Source organism: Falco punctatus (genome assembly GCF_963210335.1).
Source record: "Falco punctatus genome assembly, chromosome: 6".
NCBI lineage: Eukaryota > Metazoa > Chordata > Aves > Falconiformes > Falconidae > Falco > Falco punctatus.
Window position 1 is genome coordinate 19,135,610 of NC_137585.1, and position 23,161 is coordinate 19,158,770.

The following is a 23,161-nucleotide window of genomic DNA, read 5'->3' on the forward strand; positions in this document are numbered from 1 at the left end:
TGCCAACACGAGGGTACCATTAACAGGAGAGGCAGCAGCAAGAACAATTACAAGGGAGTGGGCAATTAGGCAAGTTATAATCGAATTCTGCATGCAGCTACCAGTGAAGGACTGCATGCAAACGGCCAGCTAGTCACCACAGCGCGACAGTTTCCTGTGCTCTAAAGCTACTCCAACAGATGGTGGTGGGACACCATGCCATGAGGAGGAAGGAAGGAAAGACAGGCTGGACAGACAATGTACACAACGAGTGGTTAGAGAACCCTCCCTTCTCCTGCCGCCCTTTTCCTGTCTGGCCTTAGCAAAGCACTCTATCACTCCGCATTTTCTCATCTGCAAAATGCAAATAAAGAAGCCACCACCTTTGTAGGACATTGTAGGCACATACTCACTTTAAAACCACATGTCGTACTGTACATAAAAAAGGAGGACAGGAAAACCTGATTGACCCCAAAAATACGTATCTTGAATTAGAAACTACTGAACACACAGTCTAATACTTCTCACACAAGAATAGGCTCATGAGGGAGATATTTCTTCAAAAAAATAAATGGCTTCATTCATTTCTATTTATTAGATAACCAGACATATAAACCCCAGCCCTTGTTCCTGACAGACACCACAGGCCGACATCCAGCTTACTGGAAGCTGGAGCACTGCTGCCAGTTGACCATGTCCCACATGATGACACATTCCTGCTGATGCAGTTCCACCAGACTTCCCACAACCTGAGGCCCCATCTGAAACACCAGTAATAAGTGTAAGTTGGGAAGAAAATTGGCAGTATGTATGATGAACTTCCAAAACTGTCCGGTAAAGAAATCAAGATTTACTGCAAGCCACAGGAGGATAAGGTAGACTTTGGAACAGTTTTAGCAGTTCATGCACCTGCCCTGAGAGGAACAGCCCCCTCACTGCTGCTTCAAGCTGTGCATCAGGCAGGCACCGGGTACTCCCTATGGCTACACCTGGGGGCAGCGATTGGGGAAAAGACCCCTGTTCCCCTCCACTTCCAAGCCAGACACCTACAAGTCTGGGTTTTATAGACATCAAATTCCTTTCAAGGATTTAGTGTCTACTTAGTTATGCTCATAAAGGCAATGAGTCAGAAATAAACCTAAGCACCTTCAGGACGTAGTCGGGGGATGGTCACAAATCATCTTCTCACTGAGAGAGGTCCTACAGCACACTGCACAGTGGCAATACAATGCACCTTCAAAAGTACTTGTGTTTTTCCAGGGGGGGCAGGGGAAAGGAAGAAAAAGAAAAAGAAAAAGAAAAAGAAAAAGAAAAAGAAAAAGAAAAAGAAAAAGAAAAAGAAAAAGAAAAAGAAAAAGAAAAAGAAAAAGAAAAAGAAAAAGAAAAAGAAAAAAGAAAAAGAAAAACAAAAAGAAAAAGAAAAAAAAAGAAAAAAGAAAAAGAAAAAGAAAAAGAAAAACAAAAAGAAAAAAGAAAAAGAAAAAGAAAAAGAAAAAGAAAAAGAAAAAAAAAAGCAGCTGCATGAACTATTTGAAGAAAAAATCTGGGGTTTTTTTGGTTCAAAGGCAAAAAGTTACTGAGTGGCAAAGCAGTAGTGGGCTTTGTCACTTGGAAATCAATGAGCTGACAGTGAGAGTTTCACTCCTAGCTGTATCATGCCAGCTTAATGGTACCACACTCTTCATAAACAGCTCTCGACCTCTTGCCCTAACTCGCAGCAGAGGACAGCTGCTCTAGCAAGAGCGGTCCTGCAAAGCCAGCTTGGGAGAGTTTGTGTGGCTGCATTAGAGCGGGATTTCAGTGCCACTCTGCTGACCTGCTGTGCAGCCAGCACTGCCGAGACCCAGCCTTGGCTAACTTCCAGCCTGCCCCTTCTCTTCTGTAACAAATCAAATGTGCAACAAAACATTGCCACATCCCACGAGTATATTGACACAATTGGGACTTCAACCCCAATTTTGCTTTGCGTTTTTCAAATGGCTTTATTTATCTTAAGATAAAGTGCATGCAGTTTACCAGTACACTTAGGTCCTGATACAGGGGCCAACAATGTCAGCGGAGTTAGTGAATATACTGGGCACTGGGTCATCCGAGGATGGGGCCCCTCCTGAGGTGCTGACCTGTGGCTCAGATGCAACAGGAGCTAGAGAACCCTGAGACACTTGCAGAATCAGTCCCCCTAAAAAAAGACAGACACTACATTTTTTTTTGTGACTTACAGTGCTAAACGTATGTTTTGAAGTCAGCTGGTGTGAAAACTGCAAGGGAAAGGAATCAAACTTTAGGCTGTTGGTCATAGGTTTTTGTAACGTGGAGCAGAAAAAAACAGACATTGTGTTTGTGTTCTATTTCTGGGCCTTTTAAGCTGTAACAGCATGAGTGGTATTTGCATCAGGAGTTACCATATATCATTGCAAGCAACATATGCATAGATGGAAAAAAGATGACGGCAGCAGCAGGTTCAGTGAAATCTCAGGATCTCTCTGTGATAGGGACCTGCTAAAGGTTTGGTTTTATTTAGCGTAGCTTAAAATGTCATTGGCATATGTGTTTCTCAATTAACACCAATTTAATACACTCCAGAAGTGTTCTATTCTGAGAGTAGGCTTCAGAGTTTACAAAGGATCTAACCTGACATTTCAGTACAGAATATCCAGCCCCATTTACAATAAGGAAAGCACATTATGAAGGCTAGATATTTTTTTTCTTTGACACTGTGTAACATTGCCTTTAATGATAAATACAAAAGTCAGAAAATCCTAGCAAACAGTGCTGTAGTATGGAAATTATGAGTCCCTCCAACCTCTGTGAGTCACTCATATCCCCAGATGAAATGCTGCCTTGCAGCAAATGCAGAGATTCAGCAAGTGGACGGTTGATTTCCATCTCAGTGCCTCACGGACTAACTTCTCAATCGATAAAGTGCAACTCACCAATAGAATAGGTTATAAACATATTTAACAAAACCCAACCCGACAAACCCCAAACAATAATCCTGAAAACCCTGAGCGTCCTGTCAAAAATCTGAAGAGAGAAAGATTTACTGGTGATGGCTTCCTAAATGATAAATACAGATGTCCAAGAGGATCCCAGAAACCAACTACTGAAAAGCTAAAGGATTATTTATTAACCAAAAGGATGAATAAAGAATAGGCAAGTATCATTTCATATGAAATTTACACAGACCATATGAATGCCTACAATCTATTTCAAAAGTGCAACTGGCATTATTAAGATTGGTTTTGGAATATAAAATTCATTAGAGGTAATGGGCCAAATTCAGACCTGATAAAACCAGTAACTTCAGAGAGGCTGTACAAGACAAAAGTATCTTTCTTCAGATCTAGTGAAGTGTTTATTCTGAAATCAGTAATAACATAGTTTATATTAAAAAACACTGGGGGATAAAAAATGGTTAAAGTCAAGCATTTCAGAGTTAGGAAATACTGGTATTCAACTTGCCCATTAATCCTGCCCTGTTGTGTGTCCGTCCTCTGCACTGAAAAGGGAAAACTAGCCTAGGTTCTGGCAGTTCAAAAGTGTATCACAGGGCGTTCACACAAGAGGGCAGAAGTGTGATTGGAGGGACAACCTGGATTTGGCCTTAATTGTCAATGTTTGGCTTTGCAAATTGCTTTAAACATTGTTTTTGCATGAACTTTCCTCCTTTTTAAAAGGCAAAAAAAAAGACAAAACCTGAGTATATTACAAACAACTGCTGAAGCTTTCCAAATCACACCTCCCTGGCAAGGTTTAGCCTCTGCCTCCCTGCACAGCAGTCTGCCATTTGAGATTCAGGGTACAAGCTGGAGTCTGCAGAAAATAAAGGTCTGGTCTGGTCTGGTCTGGTCTGGTCTGGTCTGTAGGCAGAAGACCTCACCACTTTTTCCCATTTCCCAGCTACATTGCTGGGGAAACTTGAGCGAATGCCAGCCTAGGGAGGGAGAGGAAAGGGAAATTGGATGTCCAGGGAGGAGGCTGGGACAGCACGTGCTCCCCATCTTGCTACAGCTGCTCTGGCAGGTTCGAGGATGCCTATTTCAGTATGCTCTGCTGAAGCAGAGGTGGTTTGGTACCAGGTGAGCTCACCTCCTTGTAACACCCGGGTTTGGCTGATGTGACAGTGCGACACACTTCCCAGACAATGAAAGCAAAATGGTGCCTTTCATAGGCTTGTATCACCACCAGATTCAAACAGAGCTTCCCAGCATAACAAAATTGTACTTCTGAAACCTGGAATTTTTTTTCACTAATAAATTTTAAAGGCAGAGCAAACATTAACGCTTTTTAGTCCAACAGGATCTTTTAAAATTCACTGAGGCAATCTAAATGCTGGAGACTGCTACTGTATCTTGCAATAAATAATTTGGAAGGATCTGTCTTTGTAACAACATTCTCACCTACACACTGTCTAGAGTGTGTGTGTTTGTATATACCCACATACATATAAACATGTCCTTGAATACATGCCATTGGAAAGACTTTTTCCTGAGCATGACATGCCAGGAAACCTAGAAAACTCTATATAATGAGTTAATATTTTAACAAATGTGCATATTCAAAATGAGAATTTAATCCTGAATTTGATCAGGAATGCATGCTGAACTCTACTAAAGGGAATACTGATATTAAAAATCATTATCCAAGATCTTTCTTCTTCATTAAATCAGAGGAAATCTTGTGCTTCAGATTCTTCAATTTCTGGTTCCAGTGCAAGCCTAGAGCTTCTCATGTTGGTTTTTTCCTTTGAAAATGAACTCAAAAGACAAAACTCACTCACTAGGCACCCAAGAGGGTATTCATACCACCTAACTTTGTGCATCTGTTTAGAGTCAACAGAGGTTCCTAGCATGGATGCTCTGAAGCCCCCTTTGGATGAGCCTGCATGTCTCTACTGACTGTACAGGTGGCTTTGACTCCTAATTTAGGTACCTTATTTAGATGAGGTTACACAGTGTGATAATTTTGTCCTCAAGCCCTGCTGTAGCACACATGCATACATGCTAGTCAGCCACAAACTAACTAAATCCCATATGAGCAGAGTCTGAGTTAAATTCAGGTTTTAGCCAAAAATGGGCCTAAGTAAGTGCAGATCTAGATGCCCTTGATCTCTGGGAAGAAAAGATGCTATTCTAAATGTAAATGTCTCTGACCTACCTATAGCTTTGGCTCAAAAAACTGAACTATTTTTTTCCTAAAAGAACCTATAAAACCATTGTCCAAAGGTTCCTGCTTTGTTCTACTCCAATTATATGGTAATGTTAACATCGCCATTTTTGAGCATTCAGTTATGAGTACTGAACTGCTTATATGTTATACTTCATAAGTGGCAGAGAACTTTACAGAAGTACAAATACAATGCCTGGCATTTGCATATCACTCCCCATCAAAGCCAAAGCGTTGTCTCCCTTCCTTCTCCCCCTGCCCAGCTCGTGACACACAGCAGTCATGAGCAAACTACGTCCTGTGAAAGCTGCAAAGAGAATCCTACCAGCACAATGCAGTTATCACCTTTACCCAGGCAAAGGGCATGCTTCAGTGCAAGTTCTCCACCTGTGCTGGATGTACAGCACCTGAAAGGGTTAAGAGAGTGAGAGAAGCTTTCAGAAATACCTAGAAACAAGGATACCTGCAGGGCATGCTCAGTTTGTTTTCAAGATGTGTTGTTCTAACACAGTGGTTCACTGGTTGAATATATTGCTATTTGATATCCTGCTAGACAACTCTGTGGCTAGAGTTTTGTGTTAGATCAGTTAAGCTGTCCGTCAGCATGTTCACGTCCGTGATGATCGAACCCTGGGCTTGTTGGCACAGGTAAGCCCACACAACAGGCTGTGGTGGGACCGTACCGAGCACAAGCCCTGCCGTGTTCACCCCTTTCTGGGCTGCTTGGGCGAGGGGCAGCTCCATCAGCACGTCCCGCACACTGTGCCAGCGCTGCGCCTTATTTATAGCCTAAGTTACTTATGCTACAAACAGCCCCTTCCTTGTGTGTCCTTTCATGCTGCCTTCTAGGGGCTTTAATTTTATTATTTTATTTTTTTAAATCAGAAGACAGATGCATAATATTCCCTCCTGAAGTCAAGGCCTAACCTCCTTCTAGGAGGACAGGAGAAGGAGCTCCATCCTACCAGTCTCCTCTGCACTCATTTGACTTGACTCCTGAAAACAGACAAATACTCCTGGAGTGCTTAACAAATCTCCCCACTCTGTACTGAATTAATCCAAATGCATTTTGTGATAGAAAATTTTGCCTCTCAAGTACGTTTGTCAAAACCCACTTTCAAGTCTCAGCACTTATAACTGAGGTGCTCAAATATTATCTTTGTCCATAACAAAACTGACTGCTCTTTGCTTCCTGCTCTTCCCCACAAAGGCCTTTCCTTCACATCCTAAAGTAACCGCATTTTCCTAATGGCCTCCTGTGAGGGACTTTATACAAAGCATTTCAGCACTTAAATAAATCATATCCCCAGTTGTTTCCTGACCACTATTTTGAAAACTTTTCCTAAGGAGGAGGAAAAATAATCTATTAGTTAATCTTTGCACAGTACTTTGAAGATGAAAAGTGCTATGTCTATTTAAACATTCTTACACCACCTGGTGCACTGCTTTCGGTTCAGTCTCCCAAACTGATCAGGATCCAACACCAGCCCCCACGGGAACCATCCCAAAGAGCTCCGGCCACCACCCTTGCTTTCTGCCTTGTTGGGATGCTCCTCAGATGACATCACTCTCCACACACACACCAATAGCCCTCCCAGAAAGAAAATTAAAAAAAACCTCCAAATCCTAACTGCGGTTTGGCTGTGTACTACAGACCCTCTTCTACACATAACACACACTCAAGACTCACTGGTTTGGAGACTGATCCTGAACCCATATACTCATTAATATTCACTTGCATCAGCAGTGCTGGATGAACGGCTGGCTGTTGGGATAAGGGAGTCCTAGCACAAATCCTACATAATTTTGAAATTTTCACTACTATGCAAACCAGCCAGAGAGTTACTAAAACAGAAAAAGTAGCAACAACTTCTAATCAGCGCATCTCCTCGGGTCTGGAAGGGAGTTTGGTGAAGAAACAAGTCAATCGAAGTAAGATCAGCTCTCTAATTTACAACACAAAGCATCAATTAAACAAATTAATCAAAGAACAATTAATATCTTGTACAGTAGCAGGAAATTCAGACCCCGCTTATGCCACACATGTGATGGGTTTGGAAGCTGGCTAGACCCCACGTCGTGCGGTTTTTATTGCTGAAGAGCTGGTATTATTTCTCTTTCATCCAATGCCTTTGCTTTTTGTTTTCTGTTTTTAAGTGAGGGTTGCGGTTGTTTCTAACCCATATGTCTCTAGTTTTGAGCCGCGTGGTTTGCCCCCTCTGTCTCTCATCATTGCTTTTGGCCCAGTTTCTTGACAGGAAATGCGAGATTTATTTTATCTGGCCTGAACTACATTGTTCCTTCCTGACTACTGGTGTTACTTCACTGCAAATAACACAGCTCTGCCGCTTGCTGCCTGCCCAAGGACAAAGCCTGAGGGGAACAGGCGTGTTTAAGAACAATGGTGAGAGAAGGGCATAAGGCTTCAGGGCAAGAAAAGAGAATCAAAGGCAGAGGGGAGAGGGAGAAATGATAAGTAATTAAGATGTGATGTAAAAAGTTTCGGTTTGGAGGAGATCCCCCATTTTCCTTCAGCCAGCAACAAGCTGAACTGCTGCTATGGAATAACTCTTGGATACAGATTCAAGCCAAGCTAGTAACGCTAATGTTATCAATTGAAGCAGGACACTGCCAGGTAATTTAGATCACAAATTCAAGGAGAAAAACAGTTACCAAATTTCATACAAGAATTTTAAAAATGTTGCTGAAGATTTTCAATCTATCTCTGGTCCCTCAGCACAACAGGCAGCACAGAAACACGAAATACATCTGCAGTTAAGAGGAAAGCAAACAATGCAAACAAACATAAACGCTGAAAGCCAAACATAAGTTTTTAAATTAATTACATTTGAGTTCCTCTGGTGCTTGTAGAAGGATTTGTGAATCTTCTGCCTGGTGTCATTAAGTACACAGTAAATTAACTTGTAAAAGGTGGGGCAGGATCTGTACTAGGCATTGCAGCTCTGCTGAAACCCATGGCACTCAAGCTATCCAAGAGCAGAACAGTCTTGCAGCTGCCAAACTGCTTTTTGACTCATCAAAGGGCTTAAAAAAAACCTGTGTCTCCCGATATACCTGACCTAAAATGAATCCAAAGCAAGAAACAAAGCTAATTCTCCAGCCAGAAGAGGCACATACCTTGCCAGCATCCTAGCCTGCAGCGCACTTACTCCAAGTGGGAAATGCAGCTTCAGCCTGCCCACTTACTTGCTTTTATCCTTGAAATTGGACTCAAGTAAGTTGTTCACAGCTTCAGATAAGCACAAGGGGTTATGGGCACTTTTGCCTAGAACACATCCAGACACTAAAATAAGTACCTTTTTCACATTGAATTCTTTATCTTAGGCTGATCCTGAATTTTGTTTTGTAAGACACTTCTGACAAAGTCATCCCCCCCCCCAGCATTTTTACCCATGATGGTTCAGAAGAAACTGAAATGCCTGCTGAAAGCCTGCAGTCAAAAATTATCTACTAACCAGCAAGACTGCAGATGCTCAAATGTCTCTGGATAACTCTGCAAGTTCTGATGCTGTTGTGACTTTTTTCTGACACCAGCCAAAACAAATTGTTCAGGATGGGGCCTGGGGCCTCTTCAAACAGCCTGAATGGGCATTAACTCAACAGCAAAAAGTGGTCCACGATCCTTCACGGTAGACTTTTGCTGCCTCAAACACTAAGGCACATTAGTGGGTCAGTACTGCACCCCTGCGCCATGCACTGGCCAGTTCCATGTGGGACAGAAAGCCAGTCAGTGCTCTGCTCCATGATATTCTGATCTGCACAGATGAGATCATGAGCAGCATCCCAGACCTCTGCTTCCCGAGCATCACAGCATGCTTCCACATGCAGCCAGCTGGTCTCCTCTCACCTAAGGGAAAATGGTCCCCTGTACCAGCGGGAAGGTGGTGTCTGGGGACATGGCTCTTGCTCCTCACCCCAGAAACACAAGGACTGTGCACACACTGATTCAAACATCTCATTCACGTGGTCACAGCTCAGAGAATGGTCTGAAAAACATCATAACTGGTACAAGTAAGAACATGGGACCAAGTGGGGCCTCCCCCTTCAGCAGCAGGCTCAGCCGAGCGTTGGGTTGTACCACAGTCTGACAAGGTGGGCACAGCAGAGAGAGTCCTTTAAATTCTGGGGTGCAAATTTCTAGCCTAGGTGTTGAGGCATTTTTTTACTGCGGCATATGACACTAGCAGTAGCCTGGCTTCCTACTACACACTGAAGTTTCCCTCTTTTCTATGCCATCATTAGCCGAAATTGCTTATCCATATGAAATAGGGAGTCTCTCCGTCTCTCAGCTTAAAAACACACAATCAAGCCTTATGGTCCAGTTCTGTTCCCTTTTAGCTGAGGTCTGAAGACTCAAAAGCTTACCAAATTAAGAATGGCCAGTTAGTTAAAAATGGATTACAAATGGAATTAAAGTTGGCAAGAGCTTTTCAATAGAGTGCTGAGGAAATCATGGCCAGTGCTACCTTCCTGAAGCTCACTCCCATGCCCCCAGAGTGAGAGGCTAAAACCTGTGGGTCACCTTCAGCAGTGCTTTGTACCCTTCAGAGTCTACTTACTTCACTGCGATTAGGTTTAAGTGGTGTTTAGCATTCCACGATTGCCCTACTTTATGGTCCCTTCATTTTCCTAGCTTAAAAAATAGCGATGTTGCAACACTGTAGTGTTTCTGTTGTGATTGTCATGATGGAAGCAGAGCCAATGCAATTTGCCCATGTTTTACTAACCGCCATCTGGCAGGGATATGGTGACATGCTAATCTTCACAGGACTCTTGTTTTTCAACTATCTGCTGGACAACTAAGGAGATCACCAGGCTGCTGGGATGAGTGCCAGATGGGAGGCAGGTATGTTTATGAGTTTAAGATTCTTATTTTCTTTCAGTGCTTTCACATGCTGTTCGTGGAGTGGCAGGAAAAGTGAAAAGGGGGAGGAGGGGATGAGTCAGTGACTAGACTACAACTGTTCAAAATCACTTTGAAGTTCTGCAGAATGCAGTGTTTCACAGTCCACCTCTTATCTGCTGTTTGTTCACTTGGCCTTGGGATCTGGATGGGTTTTCTGGGAGTCCTTTCCAGTGCTTTGCCCAGTGCCCCTGGTCTGACAGGCAAACACACTGCTGAACATCCATACAGTACTCAATGAAATGGCCACGGTTGCCTCTCTGCCTCATTCTTGCAGCTCTGGTGAGCTCTGGGGTGATAGAAGGACAGTCATATGCCACCTTACCAGTAAATACAGACAGCTGACATGGTGTTAGCACAGCAGCTAAATCTTGCACAGAAATCTTGGCAGCTTTGTACCGAGGAGAGAAGAGTCTCTGCTCATCTCCCTGGACTTCAGGGCTTCTAAAATGGCAAAAATTGTTGTGACAAGATGGAGATTGAGTCTTACAGATCATCAACGCCTAAATAAACCGAAGGACATCAAAACTATGTAACTATTTTGAAGTTTACCTAAAAATCCCACAAGAAAACCCAGCAACTTCTGGATAGTGAAAGGACAGCTGAGGACAGCGGGCAAAGCACTGCTCCTCAAATGATACAGAGGGTAAGTTAACTTTGTCTGGAGCGTGCTCAGGTCTCAGCTACATGATGCCTTTTAAGCTTCCCTCCTAGATATCATGTCTCTAGGTCTCCTTAGGAGGGGCCACAGCTCACTGCTGTAGCTGGTATAAACTATTTCAGTAGCTTTACAGTAAGTATTTACCCCGTTACAACGTTCATACCTATACCTAATGTCTTACCCTGACTCACCTTCCCACAACAGGGTCAAAAAAAGAGACTAGTTTTAGCTACTGTAATGACTAACATTCATAATGACTAATGAAGAACTACAGCTAAAAACACAAGCTGGTTTAGCTCAAACTAAAGAGTCATGGCTCACCAGCTAGGACTGAAAGATTCATGTTCAGCTTAAATGTAGAGGAGTATCTGTGGCACACTCTCACTAACATGTTACATTAACAGTGCTATGCACAATAAATCCTTATTACAGTAGGCTTCTCATAACAAAGATTTCTGATGAGGGGGCTGGTTTGGAAGAACCCTCTGTTGCATCAATTAACCAAAACAAACAAGTCACAAATTTCCCCCCAAACAAAAACCAGAGCACAAACAAATGAAAAAACATCCCTCACCTGTCACGCTCAGGTTGGAAACCAACTCATGATTACAGTCAAGGGTAAAGTACGTGACATGTATGCATACCTTCCCTTTCTCCCCTCACCCTAGGTAAGGCAATGACTATGGAAATTATCTGCTCGATTATTAATTAAATATCTATAAATTCACACACTCACAGACAGTCTCTCTCTCAATTGGTCTTGGCATAAGGGAGCACACAGAATTTTGGCAACGAGCTGAGAGTGGAATAGGCGGCACAACCTAGACATGCCCAAGCCTTCTTTGACACAGGAACAGCTTCTCTTCCCTATGCCAGTGGTTCACTTGGTGCCAGCTCCGATGCACACCCCCTTCCAGGAATGGCTCTCATCCATGCTGGCAAACAAAATGATAGAGAAGAAAATATGAAATTACTCTTCAAAATGTAAGTGGAAGGATGAGCACGGTGCCAAGTCAGAAGTATCCAAATGTGAGATCCCACACTGCTACATGTCAGTTGGAAAGATAACACACATACAGAAAGTCAAGCAAACAGGTTCGTCCACAAAGGAAAGCTAAAGGAGATCATTTGCATTTTGGATAATAAAATATTTAAAGCAGCACTGCACAAATTATAAATAAAAACACTAACTGCAGTCACCAAGAATACAAGCACCCTATGTGGAAGCTGGCCAGCAAGCCGCTTCATTAAATACAATATCATCAGAAGGAAATAGAAAAGTGGCTACAGACCTCTGAAGGCCAGCAGGTAATGCAAGCCAATTGGTTATTCAGTTCTAATTAAGGGATCCAATACTTATTTTGGACTACTCACAGGAGAATAAAGCAAGAGTTCAGGGTGAAGTAAAGTCTACTTTATTTAACAATCTGTGACTGATTATAAGGGAGCAGCAAGTTCCAGATGGGTGGGAGTGCTTACAAAACCCCTCTATTTTCTTACAACTTACAATCAGTGCTTTTGGTTTCCATGTATTGTAATGTTGCCACTTAACATGACAAGCACAGCAGAACAAAGAAACATGAAAACAACTTTGTACCAAAATTTGGGGACTGAACAGGACATGCTTTCCCACTCAACAAAGGATGTAGTTTGCGCTTCTATTTTTAGCATCTTATTCGAGACGATACCTGATTTAGTGTGTTCCTTGGCCAAGCCCTCAGCTCTGACCTAACCCTAAGAAACTGTTTAACTCTGGTTTTGGGACAGAGATCATGCCCGTTTCTGTGCTGTAGAAAAATCATCAAGCAGATAGTATTTTAAAATAACATCCGCTTTAGCTATTATTTATTTGCAACTATGTGTTTTTAAGAGCTACTATCATTTTGAAATGAACAATCATTTTGCTTTTTAAATTCATCTTATTCATGTACTCGTAACCACGCAGATTTATTATCGCTGGTGTGCAATTCACATGGAAGCATGGAAATCCCAACAGTTTGCAAAACATGTAGTCCCTTTTCTGTTATAATTGCAAGTTCAAGAAACTGTTCATTTTTGTATTCAGAAAAGGCAACATACTTTAACATTGTGATTCCTGTTCTGTGCCTTTGCCTACCCTGTACCTAATCCCCACTGTCTTGGCACAGCAGTGGAAAAGCAGCAGGACCATGAGTAATGGTAAAAGCCTGGAACTTAGCAGCCTTAATTGATCCATATTCTGTGAAAAGAAAAAGAAAAGGTCTATGTTTGTCTCCTTGTCGAGATCCTAAGTAAACCCTGCTAGACACAGTACATGCATTAGGCTCACCATTTTTTTATGGCTCAGCAGAGCTAGGTAAGATAACGTAACATAACTTTCATCCATGAGGATTTCCTTAGGCAGCCACTGTAAAAGGGTTAATGACTGATGTTTCCATTAAATTTGACCTACCTCTCAGCTTTGCTGTAGCCTGATATAATCCTTGTTTTGCACCTATTTGCATGGACAAACGGAGTCATTCCATAACAAGTAACGCACAACCCTTGCTCTAACAAAAGGTCAATTAATTTTAAATGGATGCACACAGTATTACTTCTACTTACACTTAAAACAAACAAACCAGGGCAAAGCCTGCCTACGCACTGTGCTGCTACTTACTAAAGAATTAAAAGCTCCGCATTCAGAACCTAATGGATGCAGAATACATCTGTAGGCATCCACGTGTACTTTGAACAGAAATCAATACTATCACCTCGCAACTGCCAGCCAGGATGATATTCAGCTTCCCTGAGCTCTCCAATCCAAACCGTCGATCACCTCAGCTCTAAACTTTCAAGGACCAGTTATAGTCTCCTTCACTGGGAATTCATGGTCAGATAAGAACAGCAGCAACAATAAAAAGCCCTCAAAACCCTTCTAGAGTAAGCCATTCTTTTATCTCCTCATTTTTAAATCCTGACTCTGAATTTGTTTTCAACATAAAAAGATTGAGGCTGGGCACCTACGAGGATTGATTACAGGATATACATTACTTTGGCCAACTGTTTGAACATACTGAAGATCAAAACAGACCAAATAGTGGGACAGGAGCTGATGATCATAACACAAACTCACTAGGAACTGAACTAACACTGCAAAAATCACCTTTACGAATAATATTAGTTGACCCTAACTCTGAAAGTCTCAGCTCAAAGACTAACTATGGGAAACGGACTTACTCCTAGAAAGTGTTTCACTAGATCAGGTTTGTGGCAGCACCAGTCAGGCAGCACTGTTTGAAAGCTGTAATGAGAAGATCCCAAGAGCGAACAGTACATTGTTCACTATTCACGCATATATTTACCAAATATGTTTTACTAGGAGAGTTAATACGTGCATTAATATCAGAAATAATTTTTATAGAGCTAAGACGTTAACTGCTCAGAAGCTGAAATCACCATACGCTCCCTATTTCTCAGTTAGGCATGTTCAAGAACTGTCTGTTATGCTTTATTGACAGAAAAGTAGTCTTCACTAAATCAAACTTTTATACAAGAAAATTTTGATTGTGCCAAAATACTCTAATGGAATTAAATATTTTGAGGCAAAACCAATCCAATTTGAAAAATTTCAGTATATTTAAGGTACCTGCAAATGGCTACACTTGATGGCATTTATCCTAAGGCATTTGTGCAAGCAACTGAACCAATTCTGGAGTAGTTAGTATAAAAATTATTAATTACAAGGGAAGTGCAGGTAGAAAAGAACAAAAGTACCTGACTTTAAAGCAATTAAAATTGCACATGAGTGGTAACAAGGAGATAAATAATACAATTCAATATTGATCTGTCAAGAAAATATCTTGCTAAATGAATTCTATTTCTTTCTGATAAGTCATAGTTCTGTGCAAAGCACCAGAAGCAGTAGTTCCCATACTTGGATTGTGGTTCAGATTCTGAAACTGTCTGACACTACCTTCATGTAAGTACACTACGTTATCTTCAAGAGAGATGGTCTTTATGGAACTGTCATAGAGCAGATAGGAAAACAATACACTATTACAAAGGAAACATTATTGATATTTAATTACTAAAAGGGAAGAATGCATAGAGCAGCATTCTACAAGGAGCCCTAAATCTGGTGCTACTCAATATTTTCACTAACAACTTGGACGACGGAATAGAGTGTGTTCTTATGAAATCCACAGATAGCATCAAACTGACAAGAGACCGCAAGTAGGAAGACAGAATCGGAATTCAAGATTATCTTGAAAATTGGAGAAGCAGCCTGAAAAGGATGCAATTGGGACAAGAAGACATATCTATAATTAGGCAGAACAGCTAACTGCATAAATGCAGGATTAGGAGCAACTGATTAGGGAGCACTTCTTTGGGAAAGGATCCGGGTGTTACAGTCAATTGCAAGTCAACAACATGATGCTATTGTGAAAAAGGCCAGCATCACACCGGGATACGTATTATCATATGGTACATGAAGGTACATGAAGAAAATATTTCACTCTGTCCATCACTGGTAAGACCAACACATAAAGTATGGAAGTATTTCAGGGCACTTCTCTTGAAAAAAGATGAGGTCTACCTGTATATGGGTTTTAATTTCCACCCTAAATTTCATCACTGTATCATTCATCACTGTATCACTGTATGTATGAACATCTTTCTCCTTATACCTTAACTTAAATTCTTCTCTTGCTTAGTGTATTGATACCAGATAAATCATGCAACTACTTCATCTTACTAGGTTAAACAAATCAAACCCTTTATTCATTACACTGACTCTCTGTTCCCCAGGTAATTTTTGGAGCTATTCTTCAGCAAGTTCCAGTTTAAATTAATCTTCTTAAACACCTGTAAATGGAGCTGTACACAATATTCTACATAGTTTGTACAACAGCTTTCTTCCCTCTTTTGCTGGAAGTACCAAACCTGATACATCCACTTACATTGCCTTTTTCACATTGTCACATTTAATGTTTCAGAGTAATCCTATGATTACCTAAATGTCCAGGTTTTTACCCCTCACTCTGAGGAATGGAGGAGATGACAAGGTATGGCAAACATTCTTGTCGTTAGTCCTTAACCAAATGACCTTGTTGTTTATGCTGTAAAGTTTTATCTGACTGTTAATCCCCTGTTCCTCAAAGTAATCTAATTTTTCATTATGGCATTCTGATTCTCCCCTAAAATGATACTGCCTCCCAAATTTGCATGGTTGTTTTCTGTCTAAAACACAGCTGTAAAAGCAACTGAAGCTCCTTCTCTATTGGTCTTCTTTTTCATTTTTATTTAGATAATATGAACAATGAAACTCATGGTGTAAATCATGATTTGCTCTTTTTTTTTTTTTTTTTCAAACAGAAGCCATCCATATGACGTTTTGAGTCATTAATTCCATAACTGTCATGACCCAACCCTCTCACTTCTGAAAGACTGGTAGGTTGTTTATTCCTTTTAACCCCTGTGATAGGTTTATATTGATTGAACATTTTCAAAGCTGACACTGCAAGGGGGGGAGGTGGGGGAAAGCAAGCTGAAAATTGCAGTTCCCAATCAGGCAATAGGCTTTGCCAAAGGTCAGCTCTGTACCAGACTTCACAGTTTTAAAACATATATTATTTTCTCTCTAAATAATATGCAAGATACTATTCATGATCGACTACACCAATGCTTTTCATAGTGCTATAAAACATACTCTTTTCTATGTAATGGACTCCTCAAATATATATTGGAACTGACAGAACGGTTCTAGTTTTAATGATAAAATTATAATCTGAATTTTTATGGCCTGTCATAAGGAGGAGATCAGGCAGGAAGAACGTTCATCCCAGATGATGGCTCTTTCTGGCTCTGCACAGATCTCTACAGCTCCTTATATTCATTGATTGTAACAAGGACAAATGCATTATCCAAACCAGATTAAACAAACTATATTTGAAACACTGCTACCATTACCAAAAATGTTCTGAATGTTGGGCTAATTTAAAAATGAATCAGATATATTTTAATTGATATTCTAATAAATTATATATGTGTGTGTCTGTGTTTGTGTGTGAAGGGATGGGACAGGGGAGGTCAGGGCTGACTCGTGTATTAGAGATGTTCTTTTTCACAGTCTTGTGATTCATGCTCTTCCACGGTTTTCTGAAGTAAGTATTTCAGATCAGCCTGCTGCACAAGCCCAGTAACTAGTTCTCATCACAAGTTTCCTAAGGAGTCTCAGCAGACAGATGGAAACGATACACATGCGCAACAGCCACTCCAACACAATAGAGCCACTGTATCAGTAATGTGGGAAATACAGCATCTCTCCATCCCTGAGCAGGCTTTAATGCACTGGATTGTAACAGCTCCAAAGAAGTGTTTGTGGTCTACTGAGTCAATCATCTGTACATTAAAAAGTCATAGCTGGCACAACTAGCTCTTTGGCAGAATGCTTTAAAAATATCAGTTAAAAAGGAAAAATAAAAGGAACACACCAAAGCCACACAAAGTCAGAATAATTTAGTTACTTGTGACTAGAAAGTGCATAAATACATCCTTACTTTGACTCCAGCACAAGTGAAGATGGGGCTTATATCTTTTGCTGAGTCAGGATCTTAGCACTGAACATTACCTAAAATTGCTCTGCTGCTGAACACACTCAGTACATTCTTAATCTAAAATTGGTATCATACCACATATCACACTATTGGCAATAATGGAGTAATATCATCCCCACATACTGAGTAAGATGCACTTTCATGTATTCCAATGACATACCTTTTTCAGCCAGAACACCGTGTAATTTGTTATATACACACCCTAAAAGCAGTTGTTTCTCACGTTTGTGCAAACAGCTGCTAGCAAAACATAGATGAGTGTGTGCCGAAGGGCAGCCTGTCCAGCCAGCATGACCCACCTGCACACAACTCAACTCCTGAGCAGCACTGAGGTGTCCATCAAGCAGTTACCAGAATTCAGACTTCAGCTGGACTGTCAGGTCTGATAGCCACCCTGAGTCCCAGCACCCACACTGCCCTTGGGTGGGCTGGGGGAGAGGACAAAGCAGAACTGCTTTCTTTGATGGCTTTGCCATTGCTGCCGCCCAGCTGCTGGGTGAGGGGGTGGGTTGATGCCCTGCGGCAACCAGGGAGGACTTGGAAGCAGAGAGCCACTATCCAAGCGATGGCACAAAGTTAGTGACAACGACACACAGAAGCAACCTTTTCCCATCATATTCAGTAACTTCCTAAAAACACATTTACCTAAGTTATTTTTGAGGCTGAAAAATTACCTCTGGGGTTTGTAGGGAGATTTTTTTCCTGCTCACAAGTGCTGCTGTGGGACTCAAGGAATGAAGGAGGGGGTGGGGGGGTGGCTTACTGTTTATAGCTTTGAACACCATGTTTCTGAGGATAAAGAAAAGATATATGCTAGAGGATGAGATTTGTTCTTTCCATTCATTTGGGAAAAGGACATCATGTGCAGGGGGAAGGAAAAAGCAAAAAAAAAAAAAAAAAAGAAGGAAGAACTAATTTGGATGTCAGAAGAGGGAGGGTGGGGACCTCAAAAATACTTCATACTGGTTGTCAGCTTTCCATATATACAACAGCAGCAGTAATTATAAAAACAAATAATCAGACATTAGAGTTGACTTAATCCTGGGTTAAGTACTGGAGAAGTATAATTCTGAAAGCATGTACAATGTGATTATAAATAAAAGCTGTGGCCTGTCATTAAATTGAGCTAGTTCAGAGTTTTAAGAGGAAAAGATGGCAACTTGGGAATTAACGGTACCAATGCTGTTGAAGTAACATCAACCACCAAACTTCAAGCAGAGCCTGTGTTATATTTCAAGATTTTACGTCCACCTACTAAGACTGATTACACCTCCTCTTAATCCCTGAACGGAGAGGGCACTTCAGGACATGCTTAAATGTATCTGTATCTAGGAAAGTACTTAAATGTATACTCACACAAAGGAGTACTTCTCTGAACTGGTGTCTCAGTTTCTTGGAGCTGATGCTACTGCAGCATACTAAAAACTGGGCTTCCAGTAAAAGTCTGGATGATTTGACTGGTGATTTATAAATATCAAACCTTTAAAAAAATTGTCACCTGGCCAGTTTTTTTATTATCTATTTATATACACAGATACAGAGAAGTACAAGAACAGACACTTCAAATTTGTGCATAATAAATGAAAAAAATAATTCTGAAGCTAAGAGTCAGAACATTCCTTGGTTTTAAATAAAAGAGAGAACTCTACACAAAATCATCGCTGGGTGCTCTTGTATTTCCCACACAAAGTGCACAGGATCAGCAAACTTTTATAGCCAAGACTTCCTTGGAAAACATTAAGGTCCTTATCTCACATGACTACTAACCTCTTCCCCACACTGAAAAAGTCCATTAGCTTTGAAAAGGATGATTGCTTTAAGGGAAAACAAAATGCTCGGAGAAAGAAGCCCTCCTGGAAATGAAAGCATTGTCCCCTTGCTGGTGGTGAACACAGACCAGTGTTGTGTCTTGTACATCTAAGCGAGTGGATGCTCCTGCAACAGCCCTAGCTCACTGAGGAGGACTCAGACAACTCTCTTCAGACAACCTATATACATGCCCTCTTTGCCAGGTCTAAAGTCTCAACAACCATATATTATGTGTGTTGGGGGGGGGGGGGGGGGAAAGTTATTTTCACATCTTCATACCACTCCAAAATGGATCGGATAAGAAATTGTGCTCAGTATAGTAAATTGGAGGGGTTTTTTTGAGACGGAAGCTGCAGATCAGCAGTAGTTGGGGAAAAGCAGCTGAATTGCATAGTAACATTAAACAGGAGCTGCAGAGAATCCTGATGCAGTAAAGCTGGATTGTGCTCCAGATGTGGCATCAAGTCCTCTTTATCAGATTGTGCAAACGCATAGCCACATATAATTGTTTACAGCTCTGTCAAAGATACCTGAGCCTTAGGATCCTGCAAAACATGGAGCAAGAAAGGGTCTTTATTGACTGAACAAGCGGCGACCTGTTACTGAATTTGTTTGTTAGCACTTCCAACGTGATCGTGTGTCTTGAGCCATGATAGGAAATAAAGGGCCCTTTAAGCTAAAGAAAGCCCTTCTCTATCCCAGAATTTGTAATAACACTTTTTACGATAGTTAGGATTCATTACATCTGTCTGATTTCTTCCTAACCTTTCTGGCTCGCTTAGTTGCAAGGCTACGGTTCAGGGTACTTTTGGCTCTTAAAAGGGATCGAGTTTTCCTTTATATTTTGAAACCGGTATCAATGAAAGTTGATAATTTTTGGCGATTTTTTTATGACTTCAGTACATAGTCCCTTGCTTTGCTTTGTGGACTTGATCTGGGGGTTTTTTAGGTGCCACAATGCTATCAAATTGCTGTACATGCTATTTGCTGACATTACAAGCTGCAATCTGGCATTGAAAGCAACTTAACTGAGCTGAGATAGCAGCGTGTACTTTGTGACAGGTTAGTGCACTGGCAAAAGGAAAAAAACTTATTTAGGTAACACAGCAGGCTTTTGTCCATCATGTTACATGTTAATTCGGTGACCTGAATCTCTTGATGATTCCTTAGCAGCTAAGGAGAACTGCTATCATCCTCGTATTTTTACAGTGCTAACTTTTCCTTTCCAGTTGCCTTCATCCTTTTTTCCTACCTCAGTACTTTGCAACATGGAAAGGATGGAAGCAAAAGTTAACATGCTTTAGCAGTCCCCACAGACTGCTTAAACAAACACTGTGATTGCAATTTAGACAATCTGGAGTCCATTCAATATTAAATCCCCATCCCAGGCTACAACTGCCAAACAAATAAAGGATTCATGGAGTACTTTACACTGTCATTTACTACCGCAACCATTGTCACTTGACAATCCAGAGGAGGAGCCTGCAAGTTCTGATACTGCACCAGCTACATCTGTCAACAAGAAGACAGAGAGCTCTGCTAAGCAAACAGGCTTGATCCTGCTTTACACAGTCTCCCTTTGTCTTGCCCCAGCTCAGCCTCTTCTAATCTTCTCAAGCTATCTTCAGCAGCATAAGCAAGAACTTCTGCTGGAACAAGGCAGACAACAGATGCCTTTCTTCACCCTTGTGGACTGTTTAAATGTTTATGCCACTCCACTTCTATCCCCCCACCTTCATCCCACGTTCCCTCCCACTGCACAACTGGAATGAACAGATTATATTATTTGTGACAGCAAATTATACGAGTGTTTCTCATGTCAGAGGGGGGAAAAAACCCCAAATAACCTAAAACAATATTATCAAACCCAAAATCTTTATAGGCTCGGGGCTGAAATGCACTACACGTTTTACTTTCCCTCAGCTGCAAATTATTTCAGTTACTTCTTCTGAAGTGGCACCTAGATCAAGCTCCCATTGCACTACCTCATGTTATGATCAGCTGGTCGGGTTAGAGAGCTCTCATTTGTCTCCTATAGAAAGCCACTGGCATTAGAAATATTCACTACCTGCAACACTGAATCTGCTTGGAAATATTGAGGGGAAAATGATCGAGGTACATTACTCTAGATGTTCAGGCTGGCAAATAGTAGCACTGAAAATCTTGCACTGAGTATCTTTTTTTCATAGCTAACTGTCTTAAATAAATAGCACATAAGCAGTGTCACCAGGTAAACCCACACACTTTACCTCAAAGAAAACAAATGAAGGCAACATTTCCAGCTGTTTCGGCATCAGGAACTGCCATATTTATTTTGGAAGGAGGAAACAACAGATGTAGTTGGATAGCAAGAGTTCATCTGGTTTTCAACGATATTTGAAATAAAACTCAATTTGCCATTATCATGTCAAAAGCACTTGATAAATGTCAGGAATTTGGGGGGAATCTTAATGTGTAAACCTCAACTTCCAATTGCTTACCCAGGTTAGAAGGGGCCTCACAGGACAAAATACTTTATCAACATCTGTTAAAGCAACTATTAGCAAAAAGTGGTTTCCTCAGCTTGTGAAATTCACATGAACAGCATGATGTTTTTACCTGTTGTGTTCCATGACCGGACTCCTCAATCTGCCACCTTGAACGGCTGTTGCCAGGGATGTGCCCCTGTACAACCGCAGGCGAGATGGGTCCCAGAGCTGCGTTGGCAGCTTTTTGTGAAGATTGCTTTATAACAAGCAGGAGGGATATTTTTGTAAATAAAATGGTCATTAAGACAACCCCACCTTCCTGCCATGCCACCTCCAGCTGCCACTCTGCCTGCACCAGGGGACGAGTGGAGCCCACTGCTGCACCATGGTTCGGATATTCATGGTGCCACTCTTAAACCAGAGCCTTCAGTTTATTTTGTTGCCACTTGCTTTGACCATTTCCCTTAAAAATAAAATGGAGGAGTATTAAAAGGGGTGCATAACCCAAAGTCGCAGTTAAATGATTATCCACCTGTAGTCCACATCTCAGGGAATTAATGTTTTCTTCCCACCTATATAATCATGCATTTTGATGCGGTATATTGGACCTGACTGACAGGAAGATCTGTAGAGATACAAACTGGGATGGGGTGGGGGAGGAAAAAAATGCTGGATGAAATCTGACGTAAATGGGCCTGTGCCAGGAGTGAATCTAGCTGGTTAAACATATATTAAAATCTGAATATCTCTTTCAATCTCCCATTCATCCCTCCACAAAAAAGGAAGAAAGAAATTCCATTATCTCAATACTATTTGCTCTCAGCAGCATTATTCTCTACTAGTAGGAGAGCCATACAGCTCTCCACTCCCTCACTATGAAGTATACCCCTAACTTTATATCCAATTCTGTTTAGCTGCGTTTTGATTACTGTGTCTCCACAGCGGCAACTGCTGCAAATTTTTTTTCCCCTCTGCCTGTGAATGTATATTGCTCCACACAAATGGATTTGATCCTTGATTGTACCCAAGCATCATTTCCTAACAAATAAATAATTCAGAATAACAATTTACCTCTGTTCCCCTCGTGTTGGCACTCTCACTTTTTAATCCTGCAAGCTTAAGGACATGAGAAATAACAAATTTTTCAGGCTGAGGTTACAACTCACATACATACTAAGGCTGAAAATTCCACATTCATTCTAAGCTTTTTGCCTCCCTTGCACTTTGGTGTCCTGTCCCTCATTTGAGGTATTTGTCACACAGTTTTAAAGGCCCATGTCATGCACGTGAGTCTTGGCAGGTTACGAGTTATAACCAGCAGCCTGTGTGACCCTTGCAAACCCACTTCTACCCCCCATCCAATTTCTTTTCTTCTTTCTCTCCAAATACCATCTTGTCTGCCCCTGCTGAGATACCGCAGAAATGTTCTTCATCAACATACAGTGTCATCTAACACATGGAGCCTGCCAAGTTTTCATGTTGTTATATCAGGAAAATATCCCTCAGGGGCAAGGGGAGAGGAAGAGGTCATTTTTCATCTATGGAAGAGTGAGTAACCCTTTTCCTTTGGGACTAA

At 41.3% G+C, this 23,161-nt stretch overlaps 1 protein-coding gene across 5 annotated transcripts in view; it reads right to left on the reverse strand.

Moving 5' to 3' along the window:
- SOX5 (SRY-box transcription factor 5) overlaps positions 1–23,161 on the reverse strand; it is a 652,081-nt gene that overhangs the window by 354,023 nt on the left and 274,897 nt on the right. Inside the window, exon 1 of one of the 5 annotated variants that reach the window (XM_080392186.1) lies at positions 8,284–8,431. The exons of the other annotated variants lie outside the window; for them this stretch is intronic. The gene's annotated coding sequence lies outside the window, so the exon portion shown is untranslated. Of the gene's footprint in view, positions 1–8,283; positions 8,432–23,161 lie in introns of those variants that run through there. 5 annotated transcript variants of the gene reach the window in all.